At 44.7% G+C, this 24,591-nt stretch overlaps 1 protein-coding gene across 3 annotated transcripts in view; it reads right to left on the bottom strand.

Moving 5' to 3' along the window:
- The window catches only part of dlg2 (discs, large homolog 2), a gene marked incomplete at both ends in the record, with an annotated part of 124,684 nt that overhangs the window by 62,090 nt on the left and 38,003 nt on the right, over positions 1 to 24,591 (bottom strand). The gene's annotated exons all lie outside the window — the stretch shown is intronic.

Below are 24,591 nucleotides of genomic sequence, written 5' to 3' on the forward strand. Positions count from 1 at the left end.
CACATGCACCTACAGTAAGGACATCTCTCGTACACACATGCACCTACAGTAAGGACATCTCTCTCACACGCATGCACCTACAGTAAGGACATCTCTCTTACACACATGCACCTACAGTAAGGACATCTCTCTTACACACATGCACCTACAGTAAGGACATCTCTCTTACACACATACATGTAAGGACATCTCTCTTACACACATACACATAAGGATATATCTCTTACGCCCATGCACATAAGGATATCTCTCTTACGCCCATGCACATAAGGATATCTCTCTTATCCTTACATGCACTGTATGTGTGTATCTCTTTTACACAAATGCACATAAGGATATCTCTCTTACACACATACACACAATTACACACATGCAGGTGATGGATGCTATCAATTTCATTCCAGTCTCATCTCATCACACTACACAAATCTGAAGCCCTGACTCATTATGACTTTTATGGCCGGGGGGATTTGGGGGGGGGGGCTTTCGATTAAGAGAAGCTCCTTATCGCTGCTAACCAAGAAGTATCATCCTCTGTCTCCGTGTAACAGGTGGTAGCATTGCCACACTGTTAGCCCGAATTTCATATCCAATTACAATGTGCTTAAATTATTTAAGTTTGATTGCATTACTATTAAATGTAAGTATATAATTAGAATACGCCTTGCTGCTCGCAATGTTGTTGTTTTATCTGTTCTGTGTTGTTTTAATCTTGTCTCGTGTTGTATTGCCATTTTAATTTATTACTGTAAAGCACTCTGTGCATCCGTGCTCTGAAGAGTGCTATATAAATAAAGCTTACTTACTTACTACTTACTTGCTTACTATCTAGAAAGCAAGCAATGCAATGTGTCAATAGCTTTTAAGTTAAAAAGCTTTACATTATCAGGTTTTAGTCATGATCACTATATCCAGTGAGTTGTCCTCACTACCCTACCAATGCATGATGGGAGAGAGAAGCATCTGATCTGCCCTGCTGTTTTCTTGTTGTTTACAATGGGTAATGAGCTCTAGGCGCTATAGAGACGAGAGATGTGTTCCAACTATACCACTCAAGGCTTTTTTGCAGTAGAAAAAAATGTAACTTTTTTGGGCTAGATCGCAGGCTGTAAAAGGCTGCTCTGACGACAAGGACAGTTGTTTTTTGGCAAAACCACAGAGACAGCAAACGTTAGCACTAGCTAACATTAGCTATTGTAGCTATCTTACCGTGGCTAGTTAATCTGCAGTCTGCAAAAACACAACGCTCGTTGCTAACGTGGCTGTGAAACATCGGTACTCTAGCCAGCTCTAAACTCCAACTCTAGTGCGCTCTAAGCTCTAAGTATGCTTGGCGCTGTTCAGCTACGTACAGCTCGCCGGTGGACACAATGCGCTTTGAGGAGAAGCATTTAAAAAGGCAATCCGCAACGCTCCAATTTTTTAAAATGTTGCCATGACACTTGCTACCAAACACCAGGGAGAAGTGAGTTACCATCTTGACTGTAGATCATATTTCAGACCATCGGTTGAGATGACAACGGTTACACCAGTTTTGCTTGCGTCTTTCCCTTTGAATGTTCAGAGAGAAATCGCTCAAAACATCACAAGTCCAGGGTCAGTTCTTGATGCATCATCTGTCTGTGTAGATGGGATCAAGTACCATCCAGGGATGATTCTCTCTCCTGGCCGATGCTCAGGTCTCCCTGAATTTGCCCAGATTGAAAATATTGTTACAACTAACAGACATTCTGTCTGCCACAAAATGGCAGCATGGTACTGAGAGCATTTGAGATCTTACCAACTTCTCTATATCAATAACCCCTCTGTCTCTGGTTAAGATGTCAGAGTTGAACGATGTCCTCCCCTTATCTACATATAGGGTACATGGAGAAATGATGGTAACACTGAGACGATATGTTATTTGCTAAATATCTATCATTTTTTCCCAAATGGCTGCACAGCACAAACTGACTATGAGGGTTATTGTCTCCGAGGGTGATATAAGAAAGATGACAATGACAACCCGACTTGACACACTTGAAGATTTTATTGGCTGGCTCAAAGGCTCACTTCGCTTCGCCTTACAATTACAAGATCCTGAACTTAACGAGCTGTGTAACCTTGAAGATCTCGCTGAGCTCCCAGAGAAGCCAAGCGTCAAAATCATCCCTACAATTCAACTTGTACCAGTCTCTCTACCAATTGAAGCATGTAGTGACACAAGCAGCTTCGCAGATACGGAAATCCTGTCCAACTGCTCTCTGGATAGAAGTTTGCAGTGGCCAGAGGAATTTGAAAGTTTAATTTGGATGTGGAGTTTAGACTCCGTCAAGGGATTGGAAGTGCTAACGGCAAAATAATGATTCAGCATTTCACCCCGACTCAGTGAACAACCACTGTACACAGAATCAGAATATCAATGCAATATTGCTCCATATGTATTCACGGCCGGAGTTCTGCTGGTCGGCAGTTCCTTTGACTTCCTGCACCATCTGGTTCTCAGGCGCAACGGACAAAGACCAGGGCAGACTGCAGCGCATCATCTGCTCCGCTGAAAGGGTGATCGGCTGTAGACTGCCCTCCCTACAGGATCTGCACGCCTCCAGGACCCTGAAACGGGTCCAGGGAGATCGTGGCCGACCCCTCCCATCCCGGTCGTGGACCCACTCCCCTCTGGCAGGAGACTGCGGTCCATCGGGACCAGGTCCACACGCCACAAAAACAGCTTATTCCCCACGGCCATCAGACTCATTACCAAGGCTTGTGTCCCCACACAACACCCCCCCACCCCCCCCCCCCCCACACACACACACACTAACTATACCACCTGCACCACTTGCACACAACCTCTGATTGCTCCACATACCTCAACGGCGCACACACTGTATACATATCGCACATCTATCACACTACACTCTGCAGGCACACTGTACTGTACACACTCACCACACTCCTGTATAAAGAACGTCAATTGCATTTGTGCCTCCCTTTTTTTTAACAGTATATTGTATTTTGTATATTGCACTGTATTTTGTTTGTTTATTATTTAAATAAAACAAGCTAATAAATAAATCACAGTATGCTCTTTGCTGTTAAATATCTCAATAGCTACCACACCCCAGGCCAAAAGGCGCCATCGGTGATAATGACCCACAGTGTGAGTTTGTAGAGTGTGACAGGCTGTCTTCCAAGGTTGGTCCAATCACCAGCCATCTGGACAGGCTGTCCCAGGGTTCATAGGGAATGCTGTCGGGAGGGAGGGGGGCACAGTGCCATCTCTATGGGAGGCGGGGCCCCCCAGGGCAGGGCGAGGATACTCAGCATGGACGACACACAGCTTCCTGTCTAGCCAACCTTGGCCTCGTCACCAGGTTATCCACATTTGCATTCTCTGAAACCCTCTAGTGCTGGCCTTCTATGAGCACGTTCCCTCGTCACCGAATGTGAACTGAGAACAGCCACAAGCACACGCACACACACACACACACACACACACACACACACACACACACACACACACACACACACACACACACACATACACGCACACACACACACATACACGCACACACACACACACATACACACACACACAGGGTTGAAAATTAACACCTGCCACCGGCCAAATGCAGGTCAAATTTCCAATTGGCGACTAGATTTCCGAAGATTTCTGAAAAAAAAAAAACTTGGCCGGTAGATTTTTTCATCGACAGTCCCCTTGGCATGTGACTCACCGTGAGCCAAAAAGTTAATTTTCACCCCTGCGCACACACGCACACACACACACACACACACACACACACACACACACACACACACACATACACACACACACATATTTCAATATTGCTTACTGTTGAGGATTGAGGGTTCAGATAGATTAGACCTGGTGGAGGATTGAGGGTTACTTTAGTTTTTTGAAATGTATTCATTTATTTATTTGTTTATTTGTTTATTTATTCATTCATTTGTGTTTACTTACTAAAGAAAATATTAATTTTGAGATAGTGCCAGAAGATAGGCCGTGTCTGGGCTGGCTTTATTTACACAGATGGCTCTGATCTATCCAGCACAAAAGGAGGAGATGAGGCATTCAGCATCTCTCCTATGTGAGGTCACCTTGGTCAGCATCTGCGGTTTGGAGAGCGTAGGTGTGTGGTGTGGCATATTCTTTCACTACTAAATGAATACACAACAAAGCCTACATCCCAGGGCTTGACATACAGTTGAATTTAACCCTCTGGGCCAGTGGATTTTCAAAGTTACTGTCCATAATGTTGTATCACTGGCCCCAATGTTGTATCACTAGCCTGGAAAATACAGCCACATTTTGCTAACGCTTAACAGACATACATGGCAAGCATTTTATAGAATCGGATATGAGTGGTTTGTCACCGAGTGAAGAGTGCTTCTACAAGTGTTAATCGTGATACAAGTAGAGGGTTTTTCCTGCATTGATAATTACACGGCGGCCCCTGTTCTGAAAAGTTGGCCTACCTCTTCAGGACGACCTACCACCCGTTATATTATGTTTAATTCATGAGTAGCGCATCCTGTCAGGTAGGAAATGTCTAGACATTTCCTCTCTGTCAGGATGCACTATAAGCACACTATTGGGCATTCGATAGACATCCAGGTAGGAAATGTCTATCAGAATGCCATACTACTCATTATATTGTGTTTAAACCATGGATAGCACATCCTACCAGAGAGGAATCGTCTATCAGAATGCCCTACGACTCTTTATTGTGCATGATTCATGGGTAGCGCATCCTGTAAGGTAGGAAATGTCCAAATGATCTCAAAGTTATATTTGCACTGGCTGGAGCGGGCCATTGAAAGGCGCTATTTACTGTTGTGTTCAAGACAGCACCGGGCCAGTAGGCCTGGATGACCTTGACTGGCCTGTATATGCCGGTCACAACCAGGCCCGCTGTCCTGGGTGCTGAACTCCTGGAAGGGCCCGACCTGGCCACGCTGTCCAGGGTGCTGAACTCCTGGAAGGGCCACGACCTGGCCACGCTGTCCAGGGTGCTGAACTCGTGGAAGGGCCAGGACCTGGCTGCGCTGTCCAGGGTGCTGAACTCCTGGAAGGGCCACGACCTGGCCACGCTGTCCAGGGTGCTGAACTCGTGGAAGGGCCACGACCTGGCCGCGCTGTCCAGGGTGCTGAACTCGTGGAAGGGCCACGACCTGGCTGCGCTGTCCAGGGTGCTGAACTCCTGGAAGGGCCACGACCTGGCTGCGCTGTCCAGGGTGCTGAACTCCTGGAAGGGCCACGACCTGGCTGCGCTGTCCAGGGTGCTGAGCTCCTGGAAGGGCCCGACCTGGCCACGCTGTCCAGGGTGCTGAACCAGGGAGCGGGGTCTGTGCGTCTCCAGGGACCATAGGGGTGCAGCCACCGGAGAGGTGTGTGTCCCGGTGGCAGCCTTGTGTCCACCCATGGCAAAAAGGGTGCCACAAAACCATCTACTGAATTCTGAAGTCTTTTCAATAAAATGTCCAGGGAAATGGTGTGCTAATAGAAACTGATAACAGACCAGTGCAGCCATCTGCCCTGGTAATACGTATTTATATATATAACTGTGAGTTTAATTTCAAAAGTAACACCAGGAAAACAGCTTTTTCACATCCTACCTGACAACAGGACTCTAGAGGATGGAAAAATATCAACCGTCATTTAAATCTTGTCACCTACAGATGGTTCATCTAAAAATGCTTCAGAGCACAATTTTCATAAGGCGTGTCAGTGTTGTGGAGTAATACAAAAAGTCCATATCTGTCAACTGTCCACCAGAGGGAAAATACTGGCGCATCTGGTGAGAGACAAATAATCTCCCCTTTCAAAATGTTTGGCGAACGTGTGGAAGCTACCAATGCCCCCTGGAGCTCCATCAAAAGATTGTATTCAATCTTATAATATAAAGAGACCGTGAGTCCATGCTCAGCTCCTTATTGGAGCTGGTTCTGAGCTCATCTGCCTGTGTAGCTGTTTACTGTGTTTACACGTTCAGACCCCTGTGGTTTTGAATGGACCGTCTCCAAACCTTTTCTGGTTCTGACGAGTCGTCACTGGAGTCAGTGTTGTTATGGAAACCCTGCTGAGTCTTGAAAGAGAGCGGTCTCAGAAGCCAATCACGTCCTGCGTTCAGCAGATAAATAGGCTGAGGTGTAATTATGACCACAGGGGATCGGAGATGGAGACCCCGGGAGTCTTTCTTTACACACAGACACACACACACACACACACACACACACACAGGCCAAACGTGCTCTTCTGTTGTGATTTAATTTGATTTAGCTCCCCTGCATTTTAATCATGTCATGATATTGTAATCTTGTTCTACATAACCAGCTGCTCATGAGGGATAGTAGATAAAAAGTCACCACCAGATGTAGCCACCGGGAAACGGATGTGTAGAGAATGGAATGTCCCCACTGAATCAAGATGCTCTTTTCTCCTTCCTCACCTCCTGCCAAGTAGCCAGGCCCAAAACAGCCAGAGATATAATGCTGACTCTGCAGAGTACAGCAGTAAGGTCTCTTTTTCTCTTCCTGTTGAATTCCTTCTCTTCCCCTCATCTCCTCCCAAAGCAGCCAGAGAATAGTGCTGATTTATGCAGAGAATTATAAGTATTTTCTCCTCCTCCTGTGGGGGGGGCAGTTGAGATTCCGGAAGGGCCCCATTTCCTCTCTCAAAAAGCAGACAGTCCTTCCACCCAGGAAGCTGGGAGGGGGGGCACCCAGGAAGCTGGGAGGGGGGGGGGGGGGGGCACGGATGTAGGACATATATGGACATGAGTTATTTGCTGAGCCAGCAAGGAAAATGGGATGTGGTCAAGGGTGGAGGGGAGTGTTTGTAGATAAGACTATAAAGGGCAAGTAGACAAAGGGAAAAGTTGTTCTTTCCCGGGGAAGCTCCTGACTTATATGCTGTTTGTTTCTGAAAAGCATTAAAGTCAAATCGCATTTGGACTCTCTGTGCCTCGAGTTGTTTTTTTCTTCTCGGACTCTGAAGTTATTTTGGAACTTTGAACACCAATCTGGACTTAGATTTATTTCTTGGAATTTGACCCAAGACATAGTAAATTATTTTACACGACAAATGGCGAGCCAGAATCCAGGAGGAGGAGGCATCCACTACCCTACGCCAGGACACGGACCTGTCCGCGTCAGACACACAGGGCCCTAAATTACAAGGTAAGGCAGAGCCATTTATAAAGTCTGCTAATTCATTTTAACGTGTGTTTGACGTGGTCAAGATCCGCCCGGGCTGCAGGTAATTAAAACGCCCCTCTTCAAAGAATCTAGAATAAATCTTACTTTAAATCATGTTTATCAGATTTGGTCCATTTAAAACATCAAAGGCACCGAGAATCCTATGCGATCGTTTGTCATAAATGTCGTATGTGTTTTATGCTTTATGCTTTGTGCTTTATGTGCTCTGCATGTGTGAGCGGAAAGTGTGAATGAATAGCAGTTGGCTTTTTGCATGACTAGCTCAGCCATGCACAGGCTAATAATTCTTGAGTACCGTAACACCAGTGTTGAGAAATGTATAGTACAGCCAGAGTTACAGTATGTTGAAATAGTACGAGAGATACATTTGTACGATTGATACTTTTGAGGAATAAATTAGCCTAGTCAGGTTTAAATTCCTCCTCTGACGTTTGGTTAAAAGATAGGGCCTGTGTGTGCCCGACAGTGTCTGTTTGTACACATATATAGAAAAAGTTACCTGTGTGAGTAGCTTGTAAGGGCCTGTGTGTGCCCGACAGTGTCTGTTTGTACACGTATATAGAAAAAGTTACCTGTGTGAGTAGCTTGTAAGGGCCTGTGTGTGCCCGACAGTGTCTGTATGTACACTTAAGCATTGCCGAAAGGTTATAGTAGCCTATAGGGCCTGTGTGAGCTCGCTTACAGTAGGCGACGCGCTGCCGAGAGGGCAATAAATCTGATCAGAGAAGTATTTGTAAATAAGTGTAAATAAGTATGCCGGCGGAGTAAAATAGTATGAGAGTCGCGATGTATTGTGAGAATAGAATAATTTTGGGTTGTGGGTTGTTTTTCTTTACCTAAAAAGTGTAGCGAGTGGTTCTATGATTTAAAACCGTATGTAGTTTATAAATAAGTGTTACTATTGAGTTCAGAATAGCGAGGCCGTAATTTACTATTGTAAAGGGCCCAACAGGCTTTCATGTATCGGTAGCCCATAAATTTAAGCAGATAAGAAAAGACAGTGAAGTGAGGATCACGGCCCACGTGGGGCCCAGCCATTATTTCACGGCCCACGTGGGGCCCAGCCATCATGAAATAAATTCACAAAGTAGGAAAAGGAATAGCGGCCGTTACAGGATGGACTAAAAAAACCAAGCAACAGGCACCATAAGCAAAAACAAGCTGTTGAGCGTATATAATACTGGAGAGCAGGCACTTTATTTGCATCGTCGCAGTGGTTTGGTCTCTGGTTATTCTGTTGCTGTAAATGAAAGTTCTTTGATTTGTTTAATCTCTCTCTCTGTCCCAGCCCTCATCACATAAAGCGAGTTCAGTCCACAAGACACACACACACACCCGCACGCACGTAGCCTACAGTAAATCACCACACACACACACACACACACGCTTAAACCAGACACACATTCCACAACATACACACACCTACACAGCAAGTACTCCCACACACACACGCACACCATACTCACTCATACAACACAGAGCATACATCACACACGCACACACTCAATACAGACACACATTCACTCTCATACACTCACCCTACACGCCCTCTCACACACTCACACCACACACACACACATACACACACCCTATACGCTAAAATCACCACACACACACACGCACCCTCCTACGAGCACGCCACACACACATACATACACACACCCTATACGCTAAACTCACCACGCACACACACACACACACACACGCTTAAACCAGACACACATTCCACAACATACACACACCTACACAGCAAGTACTCCCACACACACACGCACACCACACTCACTCATACAACACAGAGCATACATCACACACGCACACACTCAATACAAACACACATTTACACACACGCACCCTCCCTCTCACACACTCACCCTACACGTCCTCTCACACACTGACAACACACACAAACATTCTTACAAGCACACACACACACATGTGCCCTCTTACAAAGCACACACACACACACACACACACACATGTACCCTCTTACAAGCACACACATACACACGCACACGTACACAATACAGGGCAAGGCAAGTTTATTTATATAGCACATTTCAGCCACAGGGCAATTCAAGGTGCTTTACATAAGACATTAAAAGTATTATACAGAGAAACATAACTTCTCTTAGAGAGCAGTGCCAAAAAGAAAAGACACAGACACACATTCACAATATAATCACATATACACACACACACACACACTCGTGCCTGGTATGAGAGGGGTAGAGACAAGATTTTTCAGTAGAATAAAATAATTGTATGTTTTGTTTTTGCCTCATGCTTGATTTTTAGGTGATAAAGACCAGGATAGACTACCGTGCCAAGTAGCCTAGATGAAAGAGCGTTCGTTACACGGTTGATTTTTAAATTTCGAAATTGTCTACTGTATAAGAAAACTATCACTGACTAACAATTTCTTTGCACTTCTCCTCAGATGCAACTTGGTGTCTGTTCTGAAGTGTCCTCTGGCCAGAGCATTTCTTATTTTGGGATATATAGTTTTCTTCCTATTTCAAAGTTCACCAGTGTGGTTTTGAGGTTATTACCCTTTCAAAGGAATCCATTACAAATTGATGTCAGAACAAGGAATGCTGGTCCGGGCGAGGGGCGGCGAGACGCGCGGCACCGTCAGACTGATCACCCCGCTAATTAAGCGGCTTTCAACACTCACCGGATTCACAGAGGCTGAGTAACGAGAGGGACGGCCCGGTGCTCCAGTCCTCCGCCCCACCCAGCATTTCAATAGAAACAAGTATTAAAAATATATATATATAAAATGCACCAAGAAAATAATTGAACATGTGTTCTATTGGTTGTTTGTTTTATTGTTTGTTCTACTGTTTGTTAAACTGTTGGGGTTTAATATTTTGGGTCTTTAGTATAGTAGGCTACCCTAGAGGCACTGGTGTCTATAAGCCTACTGTAAACTAACTAACTAACTAACTAACTAAACTAACTAAACCAAAAATAATAATAAAACTGCAGTATAGGAACTTCAACGTGGTTGTTGTAATAACCGTTTTCACAAGGAAAGCGAGGTACTGAATATTAGTCTGTTTTTGTTTTGTTTTGTCAGAACTGACATGTTCTATGTGAAACATACTTTTATTATGAAATAGTTACTCTAGTCGGTTCAAGTCATGTGACACGTGATCAGGAAATGTGTGGGCATTTCATGATGAATCATGCGTCTTGCAGCTCCAGTCTTTATCTTGTGTTGTAAGTCCTGACATTAGTCTACTCAAGTTTCTCTGTGTTGTTGCAAAACGTTTGTGAGAATGTTATCAATATGAAAGTAGTGACTTCTATAGTTAGAGTCATTCACATTATTTTGTTGGGATAAGAACAAATTATGAAGTAGAATAAATGAGAGATGAATGGATATTTCCACGCGGGGGTATTGAAGCGATTTGCATATGTTAAATAACATGAGAAGCATTCAATTCTGTGTAAGGAAACTATTTTCCTGTATTGTCTTTGTACTGTTTCTGATTCCAGAAAAGGAGATCAAAATGGTCAACTGTACTCCGACCACCGACACGGCACATCGAGGACAGAATGAACTAGTTGATTTATAAGCTGATCAAGTGTAGGACTTCCTTGTGTTGAATTATCTGCTTGTTTGTTTTAGTTATTATTATTTAGGGGCCAAGCACGAAGGTGCGAGGCACCTATTGTAATTGTTAGTGTTATTATTATTCATCTGCCATGGGAGCCTATGGCTGGCCCCATTGGTAGAGGCTTAGGGCCTGTAGCCGTGAAGCAAGTCTCACATGAATTGGCCAAAAAGGCGTAAAATGCAAACTTTGAACAGCCATAACTCATCCCCCTTTGAGCTAGAGGCATGACACTTTAAACACATTTGAGTCTAATTATGGTGAACAAATTTGCCTCAAGAACCCGTAACTTCAGGTTATGTAGATTTCTGTGATTTTTAATTTATTGTAAAACGCTTAAAATCTATCTCCTCCTAGGTAGTTTTATCAATCTACATGAATCTCAGTAGATGTAATCTAGCATTGAATATCTACAATTCCATCTCGGCAAAAGTTGGAAAATTTGAATTGAACAGCCACTATGAGGCAATGAAAATTGCAGAGGGCACTAGAGAGCTCACTTCCTGGTTAGGCCTAACCGCCAGGCCAATTTTTCCAATTCCTGGTACAATAGTACCAGAGCATATCTTAAGGCAAGTTGGAGAAATGTGACGCAGATTGGCCACAGGGGGGCGCTACAACAAGCCAAAATGCTTAAAAATGGCTGAAACACAATTGATTGCCGTGGCACCCCTTGTGGCTAGATGGGGTTATATTGCTTGTTTGGGTAGTTCATGGCATGCTCTACAACCTTCTAATTGGACGCAAAAGCATCAGATTCTATTTTGATATTGACATAAACGTTGTTGTCAATTGATACAATTGCAACCCCCCACAACAGTTATTATCAGCTATGGCCTACATACTTCCACCCATGGAGAGGGTAGTAGCCTACATTCTACCCACTTCATCAATGGATAGGCTAGTAACCTTAAGCCTGGGAAGAGGGGAGTGGTCTATAGCTTACACACTTCAACCAGGGAGAGGGTAGTAGCTTTTAGCCTAAACAATTCATCCTGAGAGAGCGCAGTAGCACATAGACTACATAGCCTAAACACACCAAGTGTAGGGGGGCATTCTTCTGAGAAATGTTAGGTTTAGAGAGAAATAAGAGTTGTGAGTATGGTTCACAGATAGCTGAATTATCAAGCTATCCCCACACTGAGACTTGATGGTAAATGTGTGACTTCCAGGCAGGTGGAAGGCCTGGAGAATAACCATGTGGCCTGTAGACATGTAGACAAATAGGTCCCAAAATATAATTAATGTAATGAGATGCTTGAAAGGACCTGACACTCGTTTGACGCCTTCAGATGAATTGAATGTGATTGCAGTTGTATGATGATGATGATGATGCTGTTGCATGAATTTAACCTGATTTCCCTGGTCAGAAGACACAGACACTTATATGCATAGCTCCAATGTGGCTATGGCATGTTTCGCTTGTTGGCTTTGATGCGTGAGTCGCGCTTAGCCCCGTTATTGCTGCTTGTAGCTATATTTTCTATTTGTTTTCATGTGCCTATGGACTATCTGGGAACGTGGTCCTGGGTTCATAGATTGAGATGGTCGAGGGTGAATTTACATACAGTGCACAATCTCAGCATATAAATTGTTTGTTTACTCTGTTCTGCACCACCACTCTCTGTTTCTTACAGTAAAATTAATTGGGCCATAAACTCCCAAAATTGAGAGCAAAATTGACCATTGAGGAGAGGGAGGCAAAGCGAGCCTTATAAAGTTATAACACACAATTTTGAGAGAGAAAGCAATAAGCATGAGCGAAAAATAAATAAATAAATAAACAGGGAATAACTAAGAGAGTAGATAAGGAGGAAGACAAAGATGTTCAGGAAGTGGAAAGAGCAGGCAAGAACTAGGCAAGGTAAGCAGCAGTGGGTGAAAAGAAAACGGGGATGGGGTGCACTTTCTCTCATCCGCAGATGCCAGCCTGCAGTGCCCTTTCCCGCCTACTGCCGTGCCACGAGACCGGTCCAAGGCCAGCTACCCTCCACCAGCGCAGCAGGACGCCACCCTACCACCACCATACCACACCCACAGCACACATCCACACCAGCGAGGAGACGGAGCAGGAGGGTCAGGAGCGCAACTCCGACAGATCCAGTCACAGACCTTCCACTGGCCAGACGGGGGGGGCCCCAGCGTGGTGTGCCAAAACCAGGAAAGCAGCGTGCAACCGCACGTCATCAAATACTGGCATTGTCACCAGTGGGGTCAGCCCAAGATGTCACAAAGGTGACCCATGGAGGGGCTACATCAGACATTGTTGAACAGATACGAACATTCTTGGCTGAAAATCTGACGCCCAGACGAGCGGCCATACAGACAGAGACTGAGAATTACAGCAGCCACGGGAGTAGTGTGACAGTGACGCCTCAACCCTCCACAGCTCAAACCAGGAGGGGGACAGCCTACCAGCCCACTGAATCAATCCAGGCTGGACGGTTTCCGAACGTATACGGAGATCCTACACAGCGGCAGAAATCATGAAGCGAGCACAGACACTGCCCAACCGGCAGGAGTGTGGGGGAAAGTTTGTTGGAGCGTTCCACGACCGATATAGATAGAAAGATACTTTATGAATCCCCTTGGGGAAATCCAATGTATCTAATAGCTCACGGCACAACATAACATGGAACGACACAGCAATAGTAATAACAGAACAAGAGACAGACAGCAGAACCAGAGCGGAGACATCTTCAAGACAAAACAATGAGGGCCAGGAAGACCCCATAAAACTCTCTGTGTGCACTATGTGGTAAATTTGGACACTGGAAGAATGAATGCCCGGAGAACTTTGAGGGAGGCCAGGAGCAGCGCCATCGCTACTGACCAGCGAACAACCCAAATGCAAAGATGTGGCACCCGGCAAGCAGACGCAAGGAATCAAAAACACGGGAGGAGGGGCACTGGCGGGCGGCACGAGGCGATGGGGGTGAGTTCGTTCCATTTTTCCCTGATACACAAGTATTAGTGCAGAATAGAATCACTGATTTAGAAGCATTGCTTACACCACTCACAGGGTGCGATGCCCGAGATACACCACAACTAATAAGCTCGTTACCGGGAGTAAACCTTAGTGAAATGGTGAAATGGTGTCATTTTTAGTGGACACAGGAGCGAGCATCATAACTCATTAACAAAGAAAGCTTAAAGTATCATCCTAAAATGAGTGGCAAACTAGAAACCTAAGCGGAGACAGTTTCATGTTTGCTAGTGTAGGTTCAAATAACATGGTGGAGAGGGAATTAATTTAGGCATTTGAGCGTCACATTATACCGACCCCAGTGGGCATGGTACTGAAAAGTTAAAGACTTAAAAAACTGTCCACGAGTCAGAGAGGGCATAGAGAAAAACAGCCACTGTATGTATATTAATGGTTGATCACTTCTCCTACCACTGATTTGCTCTCTCATGCACGCACACGCTTAGGGGAGACACTGAGCTTATGTTATAAGGTGCACCGGCTCATGTGCACGAGGGAAGGGAGAGCAGATTTGAGGAAAGGTGGGAGGAGGAGCAGATGGAGACAGCGTTAAGTTTGAGCTACTTGTCGGCATGGAGCCAATTGTGCCGCTTCTGTTAAATTGACTGAAACCCAGAAGGGTCTATTTAACATGCCTGATTCTTCTCCTCATGTGTCTCTAGTGAAGCGCCAAAGGATCAATGGTGCGATTTGGGGCCATGGATACGAGGGTGTCATGTGATACCAGACGATTGGTGGTGCAACTCATCAATCCTCCCCCATGTACAAATGTTCAAGCAAGTGGGGAGTGACTGCCTGTTTAAAGAATTATGTGAAGTTACCTTTGACGCAGCTAAGAGCGTCTGTTTTGTTGTCAAATGTAACGAAGTGATTTGTCAGATTGTGCACAGAACTGGGAGATGAGGAGCGTCTGGCTACCCTCCCAGATCTGTGAACAACAGGGAAATATGATGTGGGTTTTAGTGAATTTGGCCCCACCGGTTGTTGTTTCACCCAGGTGGAAGTATCGCCCTTGTCTGAAACAATACCCGGTCAAGCCTGAAGCGTGGAGGGCAATTAGGCCTGTGTTTAAAGCTTTGCTTAAGAAAGGAGTAATCAGTGAATTACCCATGGGCAACCAGGTGCGCACACCTATCTTTCAGGAAAAGAAGGTGCAAGGCCTGGAGAACTGGCAGAGTGGAGAGTTAAAAATGCTAAATGGTTCACAATTGTAGACCTCTCGAATGCATTAGTTTCCATTGTAGTCCACGAGGGCAGTCAATTCTGGTTTGTAATTAGGGATGCGCATGGTATTGACCATTGCGCCAGGGGGGAGGTGAAACAGTATATGGCGGGTATGGCGGGTACAGTAGAGATTTTTCTTGTTTAAAATCGTAATGAAAATAAATGTGTTAGTGAGAGGGATTATTAAGTCACCACAATTATATTAGGTCCAGCACCAATGTGCGTGACAAAAAGGAAAAAAGCGAAATCAATAGGCCTATTGCCTAGGCCAGAAGACTAACAAGCACAAATGTAGGCCCAACAATTCATTGGGCCTCCGAGTCTTTAATATTATAGTATTTCGCTGTATGCTATTCAATGGTTAGCAGCACGGCACATTGCCACTAAAGTGTGCTTATATTAATTAAAATAGCCGAATAATTTGTTTGAGTCAAGACGTGACAGAAATATGTGCAACAATAGCGTATGACTAAATTCAAAGACTCAAGCGTGTTGTAGAAACTTGAGAATCTTGTTTTTGACTAGTCGTGTTATCAGTTATAAAATCACCGTCTAATCGTCAATGAAAGTAGTCGCTGCGCACATCCCTAACCCACGCCAGGACCAGATCCTAGGTCAGTGCCAAATAATTCTATAGTTCTGATAATGGACGACACTTTGGGGGAATCATGGTCAGAGTAGCATTCAGAATGCTAGGAATCAAGCAGAGATTTGGGTGCGCAGTCAGGGAAGTGTAGAACGAGCAGATGGTAGGCTACTCTAAAAAGCTATTTTTCTTCTGCCATGTAGTGAGAATTCAAAAAAAAACAAAAAAAAAAAAACAAACAAAGTCAATAGACTAAATTTTCGCAGTATTCATTCTTTCAGTAACCTACCAGCTGGGTTTTTCTATCTCTCTACTCTGACCGTTTGGAAATTGTGTTTGGACGGTTATAATGAATAAAAGAATAACATAGAACAGCCGAGAATAGCAGAAAATATTCAAATCAGACAGCATATCCGAACAAAATAAAATATAGATAGAGCGGATTTAGTGGTTGAAAGAAAGTCAACGTCTGACATTTGGCATTGTTTCGGCTACCGAAAGGCTGATGTAGTAAAAAGCCTGGCGACAGCACAGGTAGCAAGTAGCAAGATTAAAGAAGATGACGAAAACCAATCGGAGCGTCCCACGCCGGGTTTTACATATCGCCAAAAATATTGGACTAAAAGTGTATAGCGGCAATGTATGTTTCTGTCAATATCGTGCAGCCGCAGTAAAAAGCCTCTTATATCCCTATTAGGGTTCGACGAGTGTACCCCTACCATCGGCCTCCTACCGCAACCGATGGGCAGCAGGTAATATAGAATACCCCCATCCACAATTAGCGTCTAATTCATGGGGAATCAGCAGTCCTGGCAACCCATAGGGCCCCTAGGCAAGGCCAGTTCCCCACAGGTCAGGATGACTCTCAGGAGGGTCACGCACGGGTCTAGAGTATTAGATGAGATGCCCCATGTAGAGATAGAGCAGTGTACCCCCTGGGTCTACTTCATAACCCCCCACAGGTCGTGTAGCCTGGGAGGAAGATGCAGCTGTCCCAGGACCACCAACCAATCCTCCTGCCTATGAGATACGCCGTGCAACACCCTGAACCTACCGGTCCTCCAACCCTCGAGATGTGCCCGATGACCCCTGATTCAGCCTTCAGGAGACACCGTGCGACAACCTGGCCATCCACTACACCAGCTAATTCACCCACCGGGTTCAAAACCCCGCAGTCTGCTCCCCGGTCATCGATGATGACTCCCGTCCCTCAAAAGGAATGGTCACTCCCAGGTGCCAGTAGCAGCATCATCACTCATCTCAGCAGAAGCACCATCAAGGGGAGAGTAGACATGCAGGGCACGCCTAGAGTGGTGGTACCCCAAAGCCCGTTTGGTCCCATCGAGGTGGAGCCGCTGGCCACACCCCCAGAGCGCTCCAGGTCACGCAACTGGTCGGAGAACAACAGCTACATTTCCTCAGAGGAGGACATGGATCTGTCATGGTTTCCCTGCACCCCTAGCACAGAGGAGCGCCTGGGTAGAATGCCGTTGGCCAGGTTCAAAAAACTTGTTGATAAGCTGCCCGCCCGTCAGGATAAATCAGAGATGCGCCGTCTGCGCCGTGCGGGCCAGCGTCGCATCAGATATTATCAGGATCAGTCTATCCCCACGATGACGCCCGGGAGGAGGCTCAGCACGAGGCAAATCGTGGAGGAAAACCGCCGTCACTTGTTCTACCTCATCGCCAGAATGGATGCCCTAGGAAGCAGGCTCGACGAGGTGTGAGCTGCTGAGGAGCATCCCAGTCAACTACTGAAGAGAGGCCCTGCGTAGGGGGTTATGTGGGATCAATATAGCATGTATAATCAAATGTACCCCACAATAATACTTGTAAAGTGATCTGAAGTAATGTATACCACTGTAGTAAGTAGACTTGGTCACTATGCAATCAACATTATAACCATCAAGAACATAATGTAACTAATGTTCTAGAAATAGTTTTCAGTTTTTATTGATGTTTTGAGACGGTCTTTTTGTACTACTGTTCCTGCACCCAAAGTGCTGTTCGGCCATAACCATTTCCAAATAAGACAAACAAAAGGATGAAGTGGTGTTTATCCAAGTAATAGAACCTCAGTTACATAGGTTTAAGTGGTTTGTAAAGTTTCTCGCAGACAGAGTTATTTTTGTGCACAAGGGCGTTATTATGTTGGGCAATGGTGGGGTTTTTAGGAACTCAAACCCGCGGAACATCCCCTTGTGTTAATTTACTTAAGGGTAACTGGTAGAAGGTGATTGCTATAGGTGGAATAATTATCCAAGTTGCCGTGTTCAGTTAATGGTGATGTGGCTTGTACTGTGTACTGTGTACTGTGTTTTTACTCTATCTGTGTGCTATACAAACCATACACCTACATAAGGTCGTGTAATATAGCTGAAGATATGTAGGAATAAACTTTGCCGAATTGAGCAGGATCTCTATGGTCAGGAGGCTGATGAAACATGTGTGAGCAAAGGAGGGGAATGTTGTTCAGGTCATCCAGCCATAAAGAGCTGCGTATACGTGCGGTCTATAACCATACTTTCATATCTAGGAGTTGTTGTTTATGTTGAAATATTTACTAAGTAATATTGGAAATTTTGGGTCTGAATGTGACTAAGTTTTAAAGTCACAAAGTGGGGAATGTTGTGATTTAATTTGATTTAGCTCCCCTGCATTTTAATCATGTCATGATATTGTAATCTTGTTCTACATAACCAGCTGCTCATGAGGGATAGTAGATAAAAAGTCACCACCAGATGTAGCCACCGGGAAACGGATGTGTAGAGAATGGAATGTCCCCACTGAATCAAGATGCTCTTTTCTCCTTCCTCACCTCCTGCCAAGTAGCCAGGCCCAAAACAGCCAGAGATATAATGCTGACTCTGCAGAGTACAGCAGTAAGGTCTCTTTTTCTCTTCCTGTTGAATTCCTTCTCTTCCCCTCATCTCCTCCCAAAGCAGCCAGAGAATAGTGCTGATTTATGCAGAGAATTATAAGTATTTTCTCCTCCTCCTGTGGGGGGGGCAGTTGAGATTCCGGAAGGGCCCCATTTCCTCTCTCAAAAAGCAGACAGTCCTTCCACCCAGGAAGCTGGGAGGGGGGGCACCCAGGAAGCTGGGAGGGGGGGGGGGGGGGGCACGGATGTAGGACATATATGGACATGAGTTATTTGCTGAGCCAGCAAGGAAAATGGGATGTGGTCAAGGGTGGAGGGGAGTGTTTGTAGATAAGACTATAAAGGGCAAGTAGACAAAGGGAAAAGTTGTTCTTTCCCGGGGAAGCTCCTGACTTATATGCTGTTTGTTTCTGAAAAGCATTAAAGTCAAATCGCATTTGGACTCTCTGTGCCTCGAGTTGTTTTTTTCTTCTCGGACTCTGAAGTTATTTTGGAACTTTGAACACCAATCTGGACTTAGATTTATTTCTTGGAATTTGACCCAAGACATAGTAAATTATTTTACACGACACTTCCATTCTGATAAATTTCCCTCACAGACATCAGTCCCCGCGGAGTCTTTGTTCATTATCGGCCGCCATGACACCATGACACCACCATGCATTACTATCCACACACATTCGCGTGTCTGATTGGTCCTGTAATTGCTGCACCGAGATTCATGCATTTTGGATCTGTGGATCAATCGTGCGGCAGAGAGAATCGATACGCTCTTTTCTTAATCAGTCGGTATGTGTGTGTGTGTGTGCGCGTTTGTTTGTGTGTGTGTGTGTGCAACCATCGTCCTCTCTATGGCTGCACCCCAAGTCTACCCTGCCTTTACAATCCCAGCCCTGTATTAAACCCCATTTTTCATTCAATCTCCTAACGCTAAGGGAAACAAATGAGGCCGAAGGGTCTAATCGATAGTGGAGAACGTCTTTTCTCTCCCTCCTCTCTGAGCATAAAGGACTGACACTCCCTTCCCTGGGCCAGGACACCGCCAGGGACACGCCTCGCCTGGGAATCACGCCCCAAACAAAGACAACGTTTATTTCATCGGAGGGCGTGGAGCGAAAACGGTACGGAGGAAACCGCTGTGATAAGGGGAGTGGTGGGAGAAGACTGGCATAGGAGACCTGGTGGAGGATTGAGGGTTCAGATAGATTAAAACTGATGGAGGATTGAGGGTTCAGATGGATAAAAATTGATGGAGGATTGAGGGTTCAGATGGATTAAAACTGATGGAGGATTGAGGGTTCCTATAGATTAAAACTGATGGAGGATTGAGGGTTCAGATGGATTAGACCTGGTGGAGGATTGAGGGTTCCTATAGATTAAAACTGATGGAGGATTGAGGGTTCCTATAGATTAAAACTGATGGAGGATTGAGGGTTCAGATAGATTAGACCTGGGGGGGATTGAGGGTTCTGATAGATTAGACCTGGGGGGGATTGAGGGTTCTGATAGATTAAAATTGATGGAGGATTGAGGGTTCAGATGGATTAAAACTGATGGAGGATTGAGGGTTCAGATAGATTAGACCTGATGGAGGATTGAGGGTTCAGATAGATTAAAATTGATGGAGGATTGAGGGTTCAGATGGATTAAAACTGATGGAAGATTGAGGGTTCAGATGGATTAAAACTGATGGAGGATTGAGGGTTCAGATAGATTAGACCTGATGGAGGATTGAGGGTTCAGATGGATTAAAACTGATGGAGGATTGAGGGTTCAGATGGATTAAAATTGATGGAGGATTGAGGGTTCAGATGGATTAAAACTGATGGAGGATTGAGGGTTCAGATAGATTAGACCTGATGGAGGATTGAGGGTTCAGATAGATTAGACCTGGTGGAGGATTGACACGGTTTGTGGCGTCATTGAGAGCCATTATTAGTGTATGCAGGAGGTGGCGCTTTTGAACAAGGAAACCATTAACCACGCAAACAGAAACACAGTCACAAGAGCACACACAACTACACACAGCTACACTGATATTAGAGTACACAACTACATCGTACACAACTACATTGACATGGAGTGATATTAGAGCACAACTACATTGATATGGAGTGATATTAGAGCACAACTTCATTGATATGGAGCACTGTGTGCAATGTGTGTGTCACCGTGTGGCCAATTAAAGACCGTCCCCCTTCGCCAGGTCCTATTAGAGCTTTATAACAACTACACTAATATGGAGCGAGATTAGAGAACACAACGACATTGAGCACACACAGCGGAGTGGAGCTAGCACCTCCGACAAATTAAACAAGCAACATCACTATGGAGCTTGCTCTCCTCATCTCTCTCTCTCTCTCACTCCTCAACTCTCCCTCACTCCCCTCCTCTCTCCAGTCTCAGATCTGTGTGCATCTGATGCAATAATGTATCCGGTCCTCCTCTGTGGTGTTAGAGTATGAATACAGAAGTACTGTGGTGTTAGAGTATGAATATAGAAGTACTGTGGGTTTAGAGTATGAATATAGAGGTACTGTGGTGTTAGAGTATTAATATATAAGTACTGTGGTGTCAGAGTATGAATATAGAAGTACTGTGGTGTTAGGGTATAAATATAGAAGTACTGTGGTGTTAGAGTATGAATACAGAAGTATAGTGGTGTTAGAGTATGAATACAGAAGTACTGTGGTGTTAGAGTATGAATATAGAAGTACTGTGGTGTTAGAGTATGAATATAGAAGTGCTGTGGTGTTAGAGTATGAATATAGAAGTACTGTGGTGTTAGAGTATGAATATAGAAGTACTGTGGTGTTAGAGTATGAATATAGAAGTACTGTGGTGTTAGAGTATGAATATAGACGTACTGTGGTGTTAGAATACTAATATAGAAGTACTGTGGTGTTAGAGTATGAATATAGAAGTACTGTGGTGTCAGAGTATGAATATAGAAGTACTGTGGTGTCAGAGTATGAATATAGAAGTACTGTGGTGTTAGAGTATGAATATAGAAGTACTGTGGTGTTAGAGTATGAATATAGAAGTACTGTGGTGTTAGAGTATGAATATAGAAGTACTGTGGTGTTAGAGTATGAATATAGAAGTACTGTGGTGTTAGAGTATGAATATAGAAGTACTGTGGTGTTAGAGTATGAATATAGAAGTGCTGTGGTGTTAGAGTATGAATATAGAAGTACTGTGGTGTTAGAGTATGAATATAGAAGTACTGTGGTGTTAGATTATGCATATAGAAGTACTGTGGTGTTAGAATATTAATATAGAAGTACTGTGGTGTTAGAATACTAATATAGAAGTACTGTGGTGTTAGAGTATGAATATAGAAGTAATGTGGTGTTAGAGTATGAATATAGAAGTAATGTGGTGTTAGAGTATTAATATAGAAGTACTGTGGTGTTAGAGTATGATGAATATGGAGGTACTGTGGTATTATAGTATGATGAATATAGAAATACTGTGGTGTTAAATATGAATATAGACGTACCTTGGGGTTAGGGTATAATGAAGTACTGTGGTGTTATGGTATGAGGTATGATGAAAGTAGAAGTGATCTTATCATGTTAGGGTGAATGTGATGATGAATGTGGAAGTGAGATAACAAGCAAACGATGGTTCAGAAGATGATGATGATGACGATGATGATGATGATGATGACGATGATGATGTTGATGATGATGATGATGTTGATGTTGATGATGATGATGATGATGATGATGATGATGATGATGACGATGACAATGATGATGAGGATGAGGATGATGTTGATGATGATGATGATGATGATGATGACGATGATGACGATGATGACGATGACGATGATAATGACGATGATGAGGACACGGACATCACGACATGGCTTTGAAAGCATGATGACTCGACGGTGCGTTGTCTCACGACAGACGGTGCATATCAACAAAGAGACTCTCTAAGAGCCATCTCGCTGCCCCAGGGTTCGCCCGGCCGTAGCGAGCAGAGGAACTCGAAAACAGGAGAGAAAATGAAAAGCCAAACTTGCCAGGTAGTTTGCGGCGGTCACGCCTGGGTACGCAAGATCAAAACGAGTGACCAGCGCAGGCTGCAGGCGAGAAATGGAACAGAGTCACTGTCCAGTATACTTGAGAGGGAAGAGATTAGGTTAATACAGAAAGATACACAGAAGCACGGGGTAATGTTTACCCATTCATACTGTGTGTGTGTGTGTGTGCACTTGTGTGTGTGTGGTGTGCGTGTATGTGTGTATGCGTGCGTGTGTGTGTGTGTGTGTGTGGAATGAGAAAACGGGGGATGCAGGAGGGTTGAATGAGGATGACAGGAAGTGAACAGGTCTGACTTCCTGCATGGCATGACTGGGATGGGCGGAGCCTCTCAGAAGCCCCCTTTGGGCCATATTCACTCAGGGCGTCCAACTAGCAACGCCAAAACATCAAACTCAAATCAAATACACGGTTCCACTTGTATTCCTTTTGAAACGTTGAACTGAAGACTTTATGCTACAGTAGTTTGCTCTCAAAATACAAAGAAAAAAGTTTCAACTGCACTGTAGTCTTATTTAATCAACGCCGTCAGCTAAACAGAAACAGTCTGGCCAGTCCTGGTTTGCACATCGCAGCTGTTGTGAGGCGGCGGCCATGTTGTCAGCTGCCAGCAGGCCGGATAAACACATCTGCTATTGCTTCATTCTCACCGGCACCGCAAGCTGTCACAACCGTCCTCACAGGAAATATCCAGGTGTAAAACATGTCAGACCAAGTGTCGCGCTGTATACGGCTCAAAACCGCAGGGGTGGAAGACAGGGGGGGTAGACGTTACCAACCTTACCAGGCTGGTACCCACGGCGCGTTGCTATGTTACTCTTTAGTTGCCGTTACTGTACATCCTCTGTTGTTCACATCCCACTGAGCAAAGACACGTCTAAAAGACGTCTTTTAGATGTCTTTTTTGTCTTTTACGGACGTCCAAAGACATCCAATTAGGAGCCAGAATGAATGTTTTTTTTTTACGTTCAGATATTGAACCCGTTTTGCACGTCCACAGACGTCTTAGAGGGGTCCAAGCCAGACGTTTGAATATTGAGGGGTCCAGCAGACGTACAAACGGGGTTCAGGACCGACGGACGTTATTAAGACATGATCTGAACGTCTCCCTGACGTTGCGTGTTTGCTGGGATGATAGCCATCCTTTAGCCATCTCTCAACCAACGTGTCACACAGTTGATCTGGTTCACCAGCCTCTCACAAACATTCCCCTAGCGGGCTGCACAGCGACGTCTGTAGGTCTAACCTCATTGGACGGTCTAACCTCCCTCCTATTACGTACTGTAGGTGTTCAGCATTATGATTGGTCAGTTGAGATGAAAACCTGAAACTGACCCCATTATCTGACTGCTAACCCTAACCCTGTGATATTATCAACAAACGGACTAGGACACACCCAGGCACCAGGAGATGTCGGGGTCTAGGTAGCCGACTCTGACAGAGAACAGAGGAGATCATTAAGACTGTGATTCGTGAGCTGAGGTCCCACGAACCTCAGAGGCAAATAGGACTCAGTATATTTATATTGCACGGAACTCAAGACACCTGCTTATCGTGTAATAAATCATGGTGGTAAAACAAAATGCGCGTGCTAAAATGATCTCTTATCGCCACCTCCTGTTCATCTACATTATTGCAATCAAAAAACCTAAAAAAAAAAAAACAGTGAGATGAAGCCAAACTAAACTGAAACCTCAACAGTTTACTCTCATTAACTAATTTTCCAAAGTACAGTATCTGATACCTTTTGTGAATACGGCCACTATTGGGATTTGGGTGTAGATTGGGTGCACATAAAGCCTGTACAGTAGATGTTACAGACATAATGTAGATGCACTATGGGTACAGACTGTTCTAGAAGCACAGTCCAGACAGCGCCGGGATTGAGGGCGCATAATGTCGTCACATTAGAGGCTTATAGGAGACTCAGGACGAGAAACACAATGAATCAAGACAATGAGCGAGGACATGAGAAAAACAGAGAGAGAGAGAGAAAGAGAGAGAGAGGGAAAGAGAGA

The sequence above is a fragment of the Borostomias antarcticus genome (assembly GCF_949987555.1).
Source record: "Borostomias antarcticus genome assembly, chromosome: 1".
Classification (NCBI taxonomy): Eukaryota; Metazoa; Chordata; class Actinopteri; order Stomiiformes; family Stomiidae; genus Borostomias; species Borostomias antarcticus.